Here is an 18,277-nt window from a genome sequence, read left to right on the forward strand (position 1 = left end):
TCTGGTGAGTTTGGTTCACTTATCTCATTGGGAAGCTGACTTTACGGCCCGTTTTGCGCAATACGAGGTTTTACCGGAATGGGTCTCTGAACGTCGTTTCGGGGCAACTAATGGAGCTTTATATATTTGCCCCACCTTGTTATGTGCATCTGGATAGTTTTGTTCACTTACCTCATTGGGAAGGTGCCGTTACGGCCCATTTTCGCAATACACGTTTTCTGCCGGAAAGGGTATCTGAACGTGGTTTGGGGGCAAATTTTGGAGCTTTCTATATTTGTCCTACCTTGTCATGTGCATCTGGTTAGTTCGGTTCACTTACCTCATTGGGAAGTTGCCATTACGGCCCAATTGCGCAATACGCGTTTTTCCCCAGAATGGGTATCTGAACGTGGTTTCGTGGTATCTTTTGGAGCTTTCTATATTTGTCCCAACTTGTCATGTGCATCTGGATAGTTTGGTTCACTTACCTCATTGGGAAGCTGCCGTTACGGACCGTTTTGCGCAATTCGAGTTTTTCCCGGAAAGGGTATCTGAACGTCGTTTCGGGGTAACTTTTAGAGCTTTCTATATTTGCCCCACCTTGTCATGTTCATCTGGTGAGTTTGGTTCACTTTCCTCATTGGGAAGTTGCTGTTACGGCCCAATTTGCGCAATACGCGTTTTTGCCCAGAACGGGTATCTGAACGTGGTTTTGGGGCAACTTTTGGAGCTTTCTATATTTGTCCTACCTTGTCATGTGCATTTGGTGAGTTTGGTTCACTTACCTCATTGGGAAGTTGCCGTTACGGCCCAATTTGCTCAATACGCGTTTTTGCCCAGCACGGTATCTGAACGTGGTTTTGGGGTAACTTTTGGAGCTTTCTATATTTGCCCCACCTAGTTATGTGCATATGGTGAGTTTGGATCACTTACATCATTGGGAAGGTGCCGTTACGGCCCATTTTTGCAATACACATTTTCTGCCGGAAAGGGTATCTGAACGTGGTTTGGGGGCAACTTTTGGAGCTTTCTGTATTTGTCCCAACTTGTCATGTGCATCTGGTGAGTTTGGTTCATTTACCTCATTGGGAACCTGCCATTACGGCCCATTTTCACGATACGCGTTTTCCGCCAGAACGGGTATCTGAACGTGGTTTCGGGGCAACTTATGGAGCTTTCTATATTTGTCCCACCTAGTTATGTGCATCTGGTGAGTTTGGTGGACTTTCCTAAATGGGAAGCTGCTTTTACGGTTCATTTTGCGCAGTACGCATTTTTGCCCAGAACGGGTTTCTGAACGTGGTTTGGGGGCAACTTTTGGAACTTTCTATATTTGTCCCTTCCGAAAGAACGGGTGTAAGAACGTTGTTTTGGGCAACTTTTGGAGCTTTCTATATTTGTCCTACCTTGTCATGTGCATTTGGTAAGTTTGGTTCACTTTCCTCATTGGGAAGCAGCTTTTACGGCCCGTTTTGCGCAATATGCGTTTTTGCCCAGAACGGGTATCTGAACGCGGTTTTGGGGTAAATTTTGGAGCTGTCTATATTTGTCCCAACTTTTCATGTGCATCTGGTGAGCTTCGTTCACTTACCTCATTGGGAAGTTGCCGTTACGGGCCGTTTTGCGCAATACGAGTTTTTGCCGGAATGGGTAATTGAACGTGGTTTTGGGGCAACTTTTGGAGCTTTCTATATTTGTCCTACCTTGTCATGTGCATCTGGTGAGTTTGGTTCACTTACCTCATTGGGAAGGTGCCGTTACGGCAAATTTTCGCAATATGCGTTTTCTGCCGGAAAGGATATCTGAATGTGGTTTGGGGGCAACTTTTGGAGCTTTCTGTATTTGTCCCAACTTGTCATGTGTATCTGGTGAATTCGGTGGACTTTCCTCATTGGGAAGCTGCTTTTACGGTCCGTTTTGCGCAATACGCGTTTTTGCGCAGAACGGGTATCTGAACGTGGTTTTGGTGTAACTTTAGGAGCTGTCTATATTTGTCCCAACTTGTCTTGTGCATCTAGTGGGTTTGGTTCACTTACCTCATTGGGAAGGTGCCGTTACGGCCCATTTTCGCAATAAGCGTTTTCCGCAGAACGGGTATCTGAACGTGGTTTCGGGCAACTTATGGAGCTTTCTATATTTGTCCCACCTAGTTATGTGCATCTGGTGAGTTTGGTGGACTTTCCTCAATGGGAAGCTGCTTTTACGGTACGTTTTGCGCAATACGCATTTTTGCCCAGAACGGGTTTCAGAATGTGGTTTGGAGGCAACTTTTGGAGCTTTCTATATTTGTCCCACCTAGTCATGTGCGTCTGGTGAGTTTGGTTCACTTTCCTCATTGGGAAGCTGCTTTTATGGCCCAATTTGCGCAATATGTGTTTTTGCCCAGAACGGGTATCTGAACGTGGTTTTGGGTAACTTATGGAGCTGTCTATATTTGTCCCAACTTGTCATGTGCATCTGGTGAGTTTGGTTCACTTACCTCATTGGGAAGCTGCCGTTACCGCCCGTTTTGCGCAATATGAGTTTTTGCCCGAATGGGTATCTGAACGTCTTTTCGGGGCAACTTATGGAGCTCTCTATACTTGCCTAACCCTAACGCGGTTATGTTCCGGGTTAGGGTTAGGTTCCGGGTTAGGGTTAGGGTTAGGTTCCGGGTTAGGGTTAGTTTCCGGTTTAGGGTTAGGTTCCGGGTTAGGGTTAGGTTCCGGGTTAGGGTTAGGGTGAGGTTCGGGGTTAGGGTTAGGTTCCGGGTTAGGGTTAGGGTTAGGTTCCGGGTTAGGGTTAGAGTGAGGTTCCGGGTTAGGGTTAGGTTCCGGGTTTGGGTTAGGGTTAGGTTCCAGGTTAGGGTTAGGATCCGGGTTAGGGTTAGGTTCCGGGTTAGGGTTAGGGTTAGGTTCCGGGTTAGGGTTAGGTTCCGGGTTAGGTTCCGGGTTAGGTTCGGGGTTAGGTTCCGGGTTAGGTTCTGGGTTAGGTTACGGGTTAGGGTTAGGTTCCGGGTTAGGTTCCGGGTTAGGTTCGGTGTTAGGTTCGGGGTTAGGTTCGGGGTTTTGTTCCAGGTTAGGTTCCGGGTTAGGTTCCGGTTTAGGGTTAGGTTCCGGGTTAGGGTTAGGGTTAGGGTTAGGTTTCGGATTAAGTTCCAGGTTAGGTTCCGGGTTATGTTCCGGGTTAGGGTTACGGTTAGGGTTAGGGTTAGGGTTAGGGTTAGGGTTAGGGTTAGGGTTAGGGTTAGGGTTAGGGTTAGGTTCCGGGTTAGGGTTAGGTTCCGGGTTAGGGTTAGGTTCCGGGTTAGGGTTAGGGTTAGGTTCCGGGTTAGGGTTAGGGTTAGGGTTAGGGTTAGGGTTAGGGTTAGGGTTAGGGTTAGGGTTAGGGTTAGGGTTGTGCTCGCTTCAGCAGCACATATACTAAAATTGGAACAATACAGAGAAGATTAGCATGGCCCCTGCGCATCTGGTGAGTTTGGTTCACTTACCTCATTGGGAAGCTGACTTTACGGCACATTTTGCGCAATACGAGTTTTTGCCAAGAACGGGTATCTGAACATGATTTGGGGGCAACTTTTGGAGCTTTCTATATTTGTCCTACCTTGTCATGTGCATCTGGTTAGTTCGGTTCACTTATATCATTGGGAAGTTGCCGTTACGGCCCATTTTGCGCAATACGCGTTTTTCCCCAAAACGGGTATCTGAACGTGGTTTCGTGGTAACTTTTGGAGCTTTCTATATTTGCCCCACCTAGTTATGTGCATATGGTGAGTTTGGTTCACTTCCCTTATTGGGAAGGTGCCGTTATGGCCCATTTGCGCAATACGCATTTTTGCCAGTGACAGGTAACTGAACGTAGTTTTCGGGCAACTTTTGGAGCTGTCTATATTTGTCCCAACTTGTCATGTGCATCTGGTGATTTTGGTTCACTTACCTCATTGGGAAGCTGCCGTTACGGCCCATTTTGCGCAATACGAGTTTTAGCCGGAATGGTGTCTGAACGTCGTTTCTGGGCAACTTATGGAGCTTTCTATATTTGCCCCACCTTGTCATGTGCATCTGGTGAGTTTGGTTCACTTACCTCATTGGGAAGTTGCCGTTACGGCCAAATTTGCGCAATACGCATTTGTGCCCAGAATGGGTGTCTGAACGTGTTTTTGGGGCAACTTTTGGAGCTTTCTATATTTGTTCTACCTTGTCATGTGTATTTGGTGAGTTTGGTTAACTTTCCTCATTGGGAAGGTGCCGTTACGGCCCAAATTGCGCAATACGCGTTTTTGCCCGGAACGGGTATCTGAACGTGGTTTTGGGGCAACTTTTGGAGCTTTCTATATTTGTCCCACCTTGTCATGTGCATCTGGTGAGTTTGGTTCACTTACCTCATTGGGAAGGGGCCGTTACGGCCCGTTTTGCGCAATACGAGTTTTTGCAGGATTGGGTGTCTGAACGTGGTTTCGGGGCAACTTATGGAGCTTTCTATATTTTCCCCAACTTGTCATGTGCATCTGGTTATTTTTGTTCACTTACCTCATTGGGAAGCTGCCGTTACGGCCCAATTGCGCAATACGCATTTTTGCCCAGAACTGGTATCTGAACGTGGTTTTGGGGCAACTTTTGGAATTTTCTATATATGTCCCAACTTGTCATATGCATCTAGTGAGTTTGGTTCACTTACCTCATTGGAAAGTTGCTGTTACGGCCTATTTTCGCAATACGCGTTTTCAGCAAGAACGGATATTAGAACGTGGTTTTGGGGTGACTTTTGGAGCTTTCTATATTTGTCCCAACTTGTCATGTGCATCTGGTTAGTTTTGTTCACTTACCTCATTGGGAAGTTGCCGTTACGGCCAAATTTGCGCAATACGCATTTGTGCCCAGAATGGGTGTCTGAACGTGTTTTTGGGGCAACTTTTGGAGCTTTCTATATTTGTTCTACCTTGTCATGTGTATTTGGTGAGTTTGGTTAACTTTCCTCATTGGGAAGGTGCCGTTACGGCCCAAATTGCGCAATACGCGTTTTTGCCCGGAACGGGTATCTGAACGTGGTTTTGGGGCAACTTTTGGAGCTTTCTATATTTGTCCCACCTTGTCATGTGCATCTGGTGAGTTTGGTTCACTTACCTCATTGGGAAGGGGCCGTTACGGCCCGTTTTGCGCAATACGAGTTTTTGCAGGATTGGGTGTCTGAACGTGGTTTCGGGGCAACTTATGGAGCTTTCTATATTTTCCCCAACTTGTCATGTGCATCTGGTTATTTTTGTTCACTTACCTCATTGGGAAGCTGCCGTTACGGCCCAATTGCGCAATACGCATTTTTGCCCAGAACTGGTATCTGAACGTGGTTTTGGGGCAACTTTTGGAATTTTCTATATATGTCCCAACTTGTCATATGCATCTAGTGAGTTTGGTTCACTTACCTCATTGGAAAGTTGCTGTTACGGCCTATTTTCGCAATACGCGTTTTCAGCAAGAACGGATATTAGAACGTGGTTTTGGGGTGACTTTTGGAGCTTTCTATATTTGTCCCAACTTGTCATGTGCATCTGGTTAGTTTTGTTCACTTACCTCATTGGGAAGCTGCCGTTACGGCCCAATTGCGCAATACGCATTTTTGCCCAGAACGGGTATCTGAACGTGGTTTTGGGGCAACTTTTGGAGCTTTCTATATTTGCTCTACCTTGTCATGTGCATATGGTGAGTTTGGTTCACTTCCCTTATTCGGAAGGTGCCGTTACGGCCCATTTTGCGCAATACGCGTTTTTGTCAGGAACGGGTAATCGAACGTAGTTTTCAGGCAACTTTTGGTGCTTTCTATATTTGTCCTACTTTGTCATGTGCATCTGGTGAGTTTGGTTCACTTACCTCATTGGGAAGCTGCCGTTACGGCCCATTTTGCGCAATACACGTTTTTGACAGGAACGGGTACTTGAACGTGGTTTTGTGGTAACTTTTGGAGATTTCTATATATGTCCCACCTTGTCTTGTGCATCTAGTGAGTTTGGTTCACTTACCTCATTGGGAAGGTGCCGTTACGGCCTGTTTTGCGCAATACGCGTATTCCGCAAGAACGGTTATTAGAACGTGGTTTTGGGGTAACTTTTGGAGATTTCTATATATGTCCCACCTTGTCTTGTGCGTCTAGTGAGTTTGGTTCACTTACCTCATTGGGAAGGTGCCGTTACGGCCCGTTTTGCGCAATACGTGTATTCCGCAAGAACGGGTATCTGAACGTGGTTTTGGTGGAACTTTTGTAGCTTTCTATATTTGTCCCAACTTGTCATGTGCATCTGTATAGTTTGGTTCACTTACCTCATTGGGAAGCTGCCATTACGGCCCGTTTTGGGCAATACGAGTTTTTCCCGGAATGGGTATCTGAACGTCGTTTCGGGGCAACTTTTGGAGCTTTCTATATTTGCCCCACCTTGTCATGTGCATCTGGTGAGTTTGGTTCACTTACCTCATTGGGAAGTTGCTGTTACGGCCCAATTTGCGCAATACGCGTTTTTGCCCAGAACGGGTATCTGAACGTGATTTTGGGGAAACTTTTGGAGCTTTCTATATTTGTCCTACCTTGTCATGTGCATTTGGTGAGTTTGGTTCACTTACCTCATTGGGAAGTTGCCGTTACGGCCCAATTTGCTCTATACGCGTTTTTGCCCAGCACGGTATCTGAACGTGGTTTCGGGGTATCTTTTGGAGTTTTCTATATTTGCCCCACCTAGTTATGTGCATATTGTGAGTTTGGATCACTTAACTCATTGGGAAGGTGCCGTTACGTCCCATTTTTGCAATACACATTTTCTGCCGGAAAGGGTATCTGAACGTGGTTTCGGGGCAACTTATGGAGCTTTCTATATTTGTCCCACCTAGTTATGTGCATCTGGTGAGTTTGGTTCACTTATCTCATTGGGAAGCTGCTTTTACGGTACATTTTGGGCAATACGCGTTTTTGCCCAGAACGGTTTTCTGAACGTGGTTTGGGGGCAACTTTTGGAGCTTTCTATATTTGTCCCTTCCGTAAGAACGGGTGTAAGAACGTTGTTTTGGTGCAACTTTTGGAGCTTTCTATATTTGTCCCACTTTGTCATGTGCATCTGATGAGTTTGGTTCACTTTCCTCATTGGGAAGCAGCTTTTACGGCCCGTTTTGCGCAATATGCGTTTTTGCCCAGAACGGGTATCTGAACGAGGTTTTGGGGTAAGTTTTGGAGCTGTCTGTATTTGTTCAAACTTGTCATGTGCATCTGGTGAGCTTGGTTCACTTACCTCATTGGGAAGTTGCCGTTACGGCCCGTTTTGCGCAATACGAGTTTTTGCCGGAATGGGTAATTGAACGTGGTTTTGGGGCAACTTTTGGAGCTTTCTATATTTGTCCTACCTTGTCATGTGCATCTGGTGAGTTTGGTTCACTTACCTAATTGGAAAGTTGCCGCTTCGGCCCGATTTGCGCAATACGCGTTTTGGCCCGGAACGGGTATCTGAACGTGGTTTGGGGGCAACTTTTGGAGCTTTCTATATTTGTCCCACCTTGTCATGTGCATCTGGTGAGTTTGGTTCACTTACCTCATTGGGATGTTGCCGTTACGGCCCAATTTGCGCAATACTCGTTTTTGCCCAGCACGGGTATCTGAACGTGGTTTCGGGGTAACTTTTGGAGCTTTCTATATTTGCCCCACCTAGTTATGTGCATCTGGTGAGTTTGGTTCACTTCCGTTATTGGGAAGGTGCCGTTACGGCCCATTTTCTCAATACACGTTTTCTGCCGGAAAGGGTATCTGAACGTGGTTTGTGGGGCAACTTTTGGAGCTTTCTGTATTTGTCCCAACTTGTTATGTGCATCTGGTGAGTTTGGTTCACTTACCTCATTGGGAAGCTGCCGTTACGGCCCATTTTTCGCAATACTTGTTTTTGACCGGAACGGGTATCTGAACGTGGTTTTGGGGTAATTTTTGGAGCTGTCTATATTTGTCCCACCTTGTTTTGTTCATCTAGTGAGTTTGGTTTACTTACCTCACTGGGAAGGTGCCATTACGTCCCATTTTCGCAATACGCGTTTTCCGCAAGAACGGGTATCTGAACGTGGTTTCGGAGCAACTTATGGAGCTTTCTATATTATTTCCACCTAGTTATATGCATCTGGTGAGTTTGGTGGTCTTTCCTCATTGGGAAGGTGCTTTTACGGTACGTTTTGCGCAATACACATTTTTGCCCATAATGGGTTTCTGAACGTGGTTTGGGGGCAACTTTTGGAGCTTTCTATATTTGTTCCTTCCGCAAGATCGGTTGTAAGAACGTTGTTTTGGTGCAACTTTTGGAGCTTTCTATGTTTGTCCCACCTTGTCATGTGCATCTGGTGAGTTTAGTTCACTTTCCTCATTGGGAAGCTGCTTTTACGGCCCGTTTTGCGCAATATGCGTTTTTGCACAGAACGGGTATCTGAACGTGGTTTTGGGGTAACTTTTGAAGCTTTCTATATATGTCCCACCTTGTCTTGTGCATCTAGTGAGTTTGGTTCACTTACCTCATTGATTAGCTGCCGTTACGGCCCGTTTTGCACAATACAAGTTTTTGCTGGAATGGGTAACTGAACGTGGTTTTGGGGCAACTTTTGGAGCTTTCTATATTTGTCCTACCTTGTCATGTGCATCTGGAGAGTTTGGTTCACTTACCTCATTGGGAAGGTGCCGTTACGGCCCAATTTGCGCAATACGCGTTTTTGCCCAACACGGGTATCTGAACGTGGTTTCGGGGTAACTTTTGGAGCTTTCTATGTTTGCCCCACCTAGTTATGTGCATCTGGTGAGTTTGGTTCACTTCCCTTATTGGGAAGGTGCCGTTATGGCCCATTTTGCGCAATACAAGTTTTCTGCCGGAAAGGGTATCTGAACGTGGTTTGGGGGCAACTTTTGGAGCTTTCTGTATTTGTCCCACCTTGTCATGTGCATCTGGAGAGTTTGGTTCACTTACCTCATTGGGAAGGTGCCGTTACGGCCCAATTTGCGCAATACGCGTTTTTGCCCAACACGGGTATTAGAACGTGGTTTTGGGGCAACTTTTGGAGCTTTCTATATTTGCCCAACTTGTCATGTGCATCTGGTGAGTTTGGTTCACTTCCGTTATTGGGAAGGTGCCGTTACGGCCCATTTTCTCAATACACGTTTTCTGCCGGAAAGGGTATCTGAACGTGGTTTGTGGGGCAACTTTTGGAGCTTTCTGTATTTGTCCCAACTTGTTATGTGCATCTGGTGAGTTTGGTTCACTTACCTCATTGGGAAGCTGCCGTTACGGCCCATTTTTCGCAATACTTGTTTTTGACCGGAACGGGTATCTGAACGTGGTTTTGGGGTAATTTTTGGAGCTGTCTATATTTGTCCCACCTTGTTTTGTTCATCTAGTGAGTTTGGTTTACTTACCTCACTGGGAAGGTGCCATTACGTCCCATTTTCGCAATACGCGTTTTCCGCAAGAACGGGTATCTGAACGTGGTTTCGGAGCAACTTATGGAGCTTTCTATATTATTTCCACCTAGTTATATGCATCTGGTGAGTTTGGTGGTCTTTCCTCATTGGGAAGGTGCTTTTACGGTACGTTTTGCGCAATACACATTTTTGCCCATAATGGGTTTCTGAACGTGGTTTGGGGGCAACTTTTGGAGCTTTCTATATTTGTTCCTTCCGCAAGATCGGTTGTAAGAACGTTGTTTTGGTGCAACTTTTGGAGCTTTCTATGTTTGTCCCACCTTGTCATGTGCATCTGGTGAGTTTAGTTCACTTTCCTCATTGGGAAGCTGCTTTTACGGCCCGTTTTGCGCAATATGCGTTTTTGCACAGAACGGGTATCTGAACGTGGTTTTGGGGTAACTTTTGAAGCTTTCTATATATGTCCCACCTTGTCTTGTGCATCTAGTGAGTTTGGTTCACTTACCTCATTGATTAGCTGCCGTTACGGCCCGTTTTGCACAATACAAGTTTTTGCCGGAATGGGTAACTGAACGTGGTTTTGGGGCAACTTTTGGAGCTTTCTATATTTGTCCTACCTTGTCATGTGCATCTGGAGAGTTTGGTTCACTTACCTCATTGGGAAGGTGCCGTTACGGCCCATTTTCGCAATACACGTTTTCTGCCGGAAAGGGTATCTGAACGTGGTTTGGGGGCAACTTTTGGAGCTTTCTGTATTTGTCCCAACTTGTCATGTGCATTTGGTGAGTTTGGTTCACTTACCTCATTGGGAAGTTGCCGTTACGGCCCAATTTGCGCAATACGCGTTTTTGCCCAACACGGGTATCTGAACGTGGTTTCGGGGTAACTTTTGGAGCTTTCTATGTTTGCCCCACCTAGTTATGTGCATCTGGTGAGTTTGGTTCACTTCCCTTATTGGGAAGGTGCCGTTATGGCCCATTTTGCGCAATACAAGTTTTCTGCCGGAAAGGGTATCTGAACGTGGTTTGGGGGCAACTTTTGGAGCTTTCTGTATTTGTCCCAACTTGTCATGTGTATCTGGTGAATTCGGTGGACTTTCCTCATTGGGAAGCTGCTTTTACGGTCCGTTTTGCGCAATACGCGTTTTTGCGCAGAACGGGTATCTGAACGTGGTTTTGGTGTAACTTTAGGAGCTGTCTATAGTTGTCCCAACTTGTCTTGTGCATCTAGTGGGTTTGGTTCACTTACCCCATTGGGAAGGTGCCGTTACGGCCCATTTTCGCAATAAGCGTTTTCCGCAGAACGGGTATCTGAACGTGGTTTCGGGCAACTTATGGAGTTTTCTAAATTTGTCCCACCTAATTATGTGCATCTGGTGAGTTTGGTGGACTTTCCTCAATGGGAAGCTGCTTTTACGGTACGTTTTGCGCAATACGCATTTTTGCCCAGAACGGGTTTCAGAATTTGGTTTGGAGGCAACTTTTGGAGCTTTCTATATTTGTCCCACCTAGTCATGTGCGTCTGGTGAGTTTGGTTCACTTTCCTCATTGGGAAGCTGCTTTTACGGCCCAATTTGCGCAATATGTGTTTTTGCCCAGAACGGGTATCTGAACGTGGTTTTGGGTAACTTATGGAGCTGTCTATATTTGTCCCAACTTGTCATGTGCATCTGGTGAGTTTGGTTCACTTACCTCATTGGGAAGCTGCCGTTACGGCCCGTTTTGTGCAATATGAGTTTTTGCCGGAATGGGTATCTGAACGTCTTTTCGGGGCAACTTATGGAGCTCTCTATACTTGCCTAACCCTAACGCGGTTATGTTCCGGGTTAGGGTTAGGTTCCGGGTTAGGGTTAGGGTTAGGTTCCAGGTTAGGGTTAGGTTCCGGTTTAGGGTTAGGTTCCGGGTTAGGGTTAGGTTCCGGGTTAGGGTTAGGGTGAGGTTCCGGGTTAGGGTTAGGTTCCGGGTTAGGGTTAGGGTTAGGTTCCGGGTTAGGGTTAGAGTTATGTTCCGGGTTAGGGTTAGGTTCCGGGTTAGGGTTAGGTTCAGGGTTAGGGTTAGGGTTAGGTTCCGGGTTAGGGTTAGGTTCCGGGTTAGGTTCCGGGTTAGGTTCTGGGTTAGGTTCCGGGTTAGGTTCGGGGTTAGGTTCCGGGTTAGGTTCTGGGTTAGGTTACGGGTTAGGGTTAAGTTCCGGGTTAGGGTTAGGGTTAGGGTTAGGGTTAGGGTTAGGGTTAGGGTTAGGGTTGTGCTCGCTTCGGCAGCACATATACTAAAATTGGAACGATACAGAGAAGATTAGCATGGCCCCTGCGCATCTGGTGAGTTTGGTTCACTTATCTCATTGGGAAGCTGACTTTACGGCCCGTTTTGCGCAATACGAGGTTTTACCGGAATGGGTCTCTGAACGTCGTTTCGGGGCAACTAATGGAGCTTTATATATTTGCCCCACCTTTTTATGTGCATCTGGATAGTTTTGTTCACTTACCTCATTGGGAAGGTGCCGTTACGGCCCATTTTCGCAATACACGTTTTCTGCCGGAAAGGGTATCTGAACGTGGTTTGGGGGCAAATTTTGGAGCTTTCTATATTTGTCCTACCTTGTCATGTGCATCTGGTTAGTTCGGTTCACTTACCTCATTGGGAAGTTGCCATTACGGCCCAATTGCACAATACGCGTTTTTCCCCAGAATGGGTATCTGAACGTGGTTTCGTGGTAACTTTTGGAGCTTTCTATATTTGTCCCAACTTGTCATGTGCATCTGGATAGTTTGGTTCACTTACCTCATTGGGAAGCTGCCGTTACGGCCCGTTTTGCGCAATTCGAGTTTTTCCCGGAATGGGTATCTGAACGTCGTTTCGGGGTAACTTTTAGAGCTTTCTATATTTGCCCCACCTTGTCATGTTCATCTGGTGAGTTTGGTTCACTTTCCTCATTGGGAAGTTGCTGTTACGGCCCAATTTGCGCAATACGCGTTTTTGCCCAGAACGGGTATCTGAACGTGGTTTTGGGGCAACTTTTGGAGCTTTCTATATTTGTCCTACCTTGTCATGTGCATTTGGTGAGTTTGGTTCACTTACCTCATTGGGAAGTTGCCGTTACGGCCCAATTTGCTTAATACGCGTTTTTGCCCAGCACGGTATCTGAACGTGGTTTTGGGGTAACTTTTGGAGCTTTCTATATTTGCCCCACCTAGTTATGTGCATATGGTGAGTTTGGATCACTTACATCATTGGGAAGGTGCCGTTACGGCCCATTTTTGCAATACACATTTTCTGCCGGAAAGGGTATCTGAACGTGGTTTGGGGGCAACTTTTGGAGTTTTCTGTATTTGTCCCAACTTGTCATGTGCATCTGGTGAGTTTGGTTCACTTACCTCATTGGGAACCTGCCATTACGGCCCATTTTCGCGATACGCGTTTTCCGCCAGAACGGGTATCTGAACGTGGTTTCGGGGCAACTTATGGAGCTTTCTATATTTGTCCCACCTAGTTATGTGCATCTGGTGAGTTTGGTGGACTTTCCTAAATGGGAAGCTGCTTTTACGGTTCATTTTGCGCAGTACGCATTTTTGCCCAGAACGGGTTTCTGAACGTGGTTTTGGGGTAAATTTTGGAGCTGTCTATATTTGTCCCAACTTGTCATTTGCATCTGGTGAGCTTCGTTCACTTACCTCATTGGGAAGTTGCCGTTACGGGGCGTTTTGGGCAATACGAGTTTTTGCCGGAATGGGTAATTGAACGTGGTTTTGGGGCAACTTTTGGAGCTTTCTATATTTGTCCTACCTTGTCATGTGCATCTGGTGAGTTTGGTTCACTTACCTCATTGGGAAGGTGCCGTTACGGCCTATTTTCGCAATATGCGTTTTCTGCCGGAAAGGATATCTGAATGTGGTTTGGGGGCAACTTTTGGAGCTTTCTGTATTTGTCCCAACTTGTCATGTGTATCTGGTGAATTCGGTGGACTTTCCTCATTGGGAAGCTGCTTTTACGGTCCGTTTTGCGCAATACGCGTTTTTCCGCAGAACGGGTATCTGAACGTGGTTTTGGTGTAACTTTAGGAGCTGTCTATATTTGTCCCAACTTGTCTTGTGCATCTAGTGGGTTTGGTTCACTTACCTCATTGGGAAGGTGCCGTTACAGCCCATTTTCGCAATAAGCGTTTTCCGCAGAACGGGTATCTGAACGTGGTTTCGGGCAACTTATGGAGCTTTCTATATTTGTCCCACCTAGTCATGTGCGTCTGGTGAGTATGGTTCACTTTCCTCATTGGGAAGCTGCTTTTATGGCCCAATTTGCGCAATATGTGTTTTTGCCCAGAACGGGTATCTGAACGTGGTTTTGGGTAACTTATGGAGCTGTCTATATTTGTCCCAACTTGTCATGTGCATCTGGTGAGTTTGGTTCACTTACCTCATTGGGAAGCTGCCGTTACGGCCCGTTTTGCGCAATATGAGTTTTTGCCCGAATGGGTATCTGAACGTCTTTTCGGGGCAACTTATGGAGCTCTCTATACTTGCCTAACCCTAACGCGGTTATGTTCCGGGTTAGGGTTAGGTTCCGGGTTAGGGTTAGGGTTAGGTTCCAGGTTAGGGTTAGTTTCCGGTTTAGGGTTAGGTTCCGGGTTAGGGTTAGGTTCCGGGTTAGGGTTAGGGTGAGGTTCGGGGTTAGGGTTAGGTTCCGGGTTAGGGTTAGGGTTAGGTTCCGGGTTAGGGTTAGAGTGAGGTTCCGGGTTAGGGTTAGGTTCCGGGTTAGGGTTAGGGTTAGGTTCCAGGTTAGGGTTAGGTTCCGGGTTAGGGTTAGGTTCCGGGTTAGGGTTAGGGTTAGGTTCCGGGTTAGGGTTAGGTTCCGGGTTAGGTTCCGGGTTAGGTTCTGGGTTAGGTTCCGGGTTAGGTTCGGGGTTAGGTTCCGGGTTAGGTTCTGGGTTAGGTTACGGGTTAGGGTTAGGTTCCGGGTTAGGTTCCGGGTTAGGTTCGGTGTTAGGTTCGGGGTTAGGTTCGGGGTTTTGTTCCAGGTTAGGTTCCGGGTTAGGTTCCGGGTTAGGGTTAGGTTCCGGGTTAGGGTTAGGGTTAGGGTTAGGTTTCGGATTAAGTTCCGGGTTAGGTTCCGGGTTATGTTCCGGGTTAGGGTTAGGGTTAGGGTTAGGGTTAGGGTTAGGGTTAGGGTTAGGGTTAGGGTTAGGGTTAGGGTTAGGGTTAGGGTTAGGGTTAGGTTCCGGGTTAGGGTTAGGTTCCGGGTTAGGGTTCGGTTCCGGGTTCGGGTTAGGGTTAGGTTCCGGGTTAGGGTTAGGGTTAGGGTTAGGGTTAGGGTTAGGGTTAGGGTTAGGGTTAGGGTTAGGGTTAGGGTTAGCGTTGTGCTCGCTTCAGCAGCACATATACTAAAATTGGAACGATACAGAGAAGATTAGCATGGCCCCTGCGCATCTGGTGAGTTTGGTTCACTTACCTCATTGGGAAGCTGACTTTACGTCCCATTTTGCGCAATACGAGTTTTTGCCAAGAACGGGTATCTGAACATGATTTGGGGGCAACTTTTGGAGCTTTCTATATTTGTCCTACCTTGTCATGTGCATCTGGTTAGTTCGGTTCACTTACCTCATTGGGAAGTTGCCGTTACGGCCCATTTTGCGCAATACGCGTTTTTCCCCAGAACGGGTATCTGAACGTGGTTTCGTGGTAACTTTTGGAGCTTTCTATATTTGCCCCACCTAGTTATGTGCATATGGTGAGTTTGGTTCACTTCCCTTATTGGGAAGGTGCCGTTATGGCCCATTTGCGCAATACGCATTTTTGCCAGTGACAGGTAACTGAACGTAGTTTTCGGGCAACTTTTGGAGCTGTCTATATTTGTCCCAACTTGTCATGTGCATCTGGTGATTTTGGTTCACTTACCTCATTGGGAAGTTGCTGTTACGGCCCAATTTGCGCAATACGCGTTTTTGCCCAGAACGGGTATCTGAACGTGGTTTTGGGGAAACTTTTGGAGCTTTCTATATTTGTCCTACCTTGTCATGTGCATTTGGTGAGTTTGGTTCACTTACCTCATTGGGAAGTTGCCGTTACGGCCCAATTTGCTCTATACGCGTTTTTGCCCAGCACGGTATCTGAACCTGGTTTCGGGGTATCTTTTGGAGTTTTCTATATTTGCCCCACCTAGTTATGTGCATATGGTGAGTTTGGATCACTTAACTCATTGGGAAGGTGCCGTTACGTCCCATTTTTGCAATACACATTTTCTGCCGGAAAGGGTATCTGAACGTGGTTTGGGGGCAACTTTTGGAGCTTTCTGTATTTGTCCCAACTTGTCATGTGCATCTGGTGAGTTTGGTTCACTTACCTCATTGGGAAGCTGCCATTACGGCCCATTTTCGCGATACGCGTTTTCCGCAAGAACGGGTATCTGAACGTTGTTTCGGGGCAACTTATGGAGCTTTCTATATTTGTCCCACCTAGTTATGTGCATCTGGTGAGTTTGGTTCACTTACCTAAATGGGAAGCTGCTTTTACGGTACATTTTGGTCAATACGCATTTTTGCCCAGAACGGTTTTCTGAACGTGGTTTGGGGGCAACTTTTGGAGCTTTCTATATTTGTCCCTTCCGTAAGAACGTGTGTAAGAACGTTGTTTTGGTGCAACTTTTGGAGCTTTCTATATTTGTCCCACTTTGTCATGTGCATCTGATGAGTTTGGTTCACTTTCCTCATTGGGAAGCAGCTTTTACGGCCCGTTTTGCGCAATATGCGTTTTTGCCCAGAACGGGTATCTGAACGTGGTTTTGGGGTAAGTTTTGGAGCTGTCTGTATTTGTCCAAACTTGTCATGTGCATCTGGTGAGCTTGGTTCACTTACCTCATTGGGAAGTTGCCGTTACGGCCCGTTTTGCGCAATACGAGTTTTTGCCGGAATGGGTAATTGAACGTGGTTTTGGGGCAACTTTTGGAGCTTTCTATATTTGTCCTACCTTGTCATGTGTATCTGGTGAGTTTGGTTCACTTACCTAATTGGAAAGTTGCCGCTTCGGCCCGATTTGCGCAATACGCGTTTTGGCCCGGAACGGGTATCTGAACGTGGTTTGGGGGCAACTTTTGGAGCTTTCTATATTTGTCCCACCTTGTCATGTGCATCTGGTGAGTTTGGTTCACTTACCTCATTGGGATGTTGCCGTTACGGCCCAATTTGCGCAATACTCGTTTTTGCCCAGCACGGGTATCTGAACGTGGTTTCGGGGTAACTTTTGGAGCTTTCTATATTTGCCCCACCTAGTTATGTGCATCTGGTGAGTTTGGTTCACTTCCGTTATTGGGAAGGTGCCGTTACGGCCCATTTTCTCAATACACGTTTTCTGCCGGAAAGGGTATCTGAACGTGGTTTGTGGGGCAACTTTTGGAGCTTTCTGTATTTGTCCCAACTTGTTATGTGCATCTGGTGAGTTTGGTTCACTTACCTCATTGGGAAGCTGCCGTTACGGCCCATTTTTCGCAATACTTGTTTTTGACCGGAACGGGTATCTGAACGTGGTTTTGGGGTAATTTTTGGAGCTGTCTATATTTGTCCCACCTTGTTTTGTTCATCTAGTGAGTTTGGTTTACTTACCTCACTGGGAAGGTGCCATTACGTCCCATTTTCGCAATACGCGTTTTCCGCAAGAACGGGTATCTGAACGTGGTTTCGGAGCAACTTATGGAGCTTTCTATATTATTTCCACCTAGTTATATGCATCTGGTGAGTTTGGTGGTCTTTCCTCATTGGGAAGGTGCTTTTACGGTACGTTTTGCGCAATACACATTTTTGCCCATAATGGGTTTCTGAACGTGGTTTGGGGGCAACTTTTGGAGCTTTCTATATTTGTTCCTTCCGCAAGATCGGTTGTTAGAACGTTGTTTTGGTGCAACTTTTGGAGCTTTCTATGTTTGTCCCACCTTGTCATGTGCATCTGGTGAGTTTAGTTCACTTTCCTCATTGGGAAGCTGCTTTTACGGCCCGTTTTGCGCAATATGCGTTTTTGCACAGAACGGGTATCTGAACGTGGTTTTGGGGTAACTTTTGAAGCTTTCTATATATGTCCCACCTTGTCTTGTGCATCTAGTGAGTTTGGTTCACTTACCTCATTGATTAGCTGCCGTAACGGCCCGTTTTGCACAATACAAGTTTTTGCCGGAATGGGAAACTGAACGTGGTTTTGGGGCAACTTTTGGAGCTTTCTATATTTGTCGTACCTTGTCATGTGCATCTGGAGAGTTTGGTTCACTTACCTCATTGGGAAGGTGCCGTTACGGCCCATTTTCGCAATACACGTTTTCTGCCGGAAAGGGTATCTGAACGTGGTTTGGGGGCAACTTTTGGAGCTTTCTGTATTTGTCCCAACTTGTCATGTGCATTTGGTGAGTTTGGTTCACTTACCTCATTGGGAAGTTGCCGTTACGGCCCAATTTGCGCAATACGCGTTTTTGCCCAACACGGGTATCTGAACGTGGTTTCGGGGTAACTTTTGGAGCTTTCTATGTTTGCCCCACCTAGTTATGTGCATCTGGTGAGTTTGGTTCACTTCCCTTATTGGGAAGGTGCCGTTATGGCCCATTTTGCGCAATACAAGTTTTCTGCCGGAAAGGGTATCTGAACGTGGTTTGTGGGGCAACTTTTGGAGCTTTCTGTATTTGTCCCAACTTGTTATGTGCATCTGGTGAGTTTGGTTCACTTACCTCATTGGGAAGCTGCCGTTACGGCCCATTTTTCGCAATACTTGTTTTTGACCGGAACGGGTATCTGAACGTGGTTTTGGGGTAATTTTTGGAGCTGTCTATATTTGTCCCACCTTGTTTTGTTCATCTAGTGAGTTTGGTTTACTTACCTCACTGGGAAGGTGCCATTACGTCCCATTTTCGCAATACGCGTTTTCCGCAAGAACGGG

The 18,277-nt window shown here is 46.5% G+C and overlaps 3 pseudogenes; all 3 read left to right on the forward strand.

Moving 5' to 3' along the window:
* The first annotated feature begins 3,356 nt into the window (after positions 1 to 3,356).
* On the forward strand, positions 3,357 to 3,425 carry LOC134411857 (U6 spliceosomal RNA; annotated as a pseudogene).
* An 8,194-nt stretch (positions 3,426 to 11,619) lies between these two features.
* LOC134411841 (U6 spliceosomal RNA) lies at positions 11,620 to 11,688 on the forward strand (annotated as a pseudogene).
* Positions 11,689 to 14,724: 3,036 nt separating this feature from the next.
* LOC134411856 (U6 spliceosomal RNA) lies at positions 14,725 to 14,793 on the forward strand (annotated as a pseudogene).
* Positions 14,794 to 18,277: the final 3,484 nt, after the last annotated feature.

This window comes from Elgaria multicarinata, chromosome 20 (genome assembly GCF_023053635.1).
Source record: "Elgaria multicarinata webbii isolate HBS135686 ecotype San Diego chromosome 20, rElgMul1.1.pri, whole genome shotgun sequence".
Classification (NCBI taxonomy): Eukaryota; Metazoa; Chordata; class Lepidosauria; order Squamata; family Anguidae; genus Elgaria; species Elgaria multicarinata.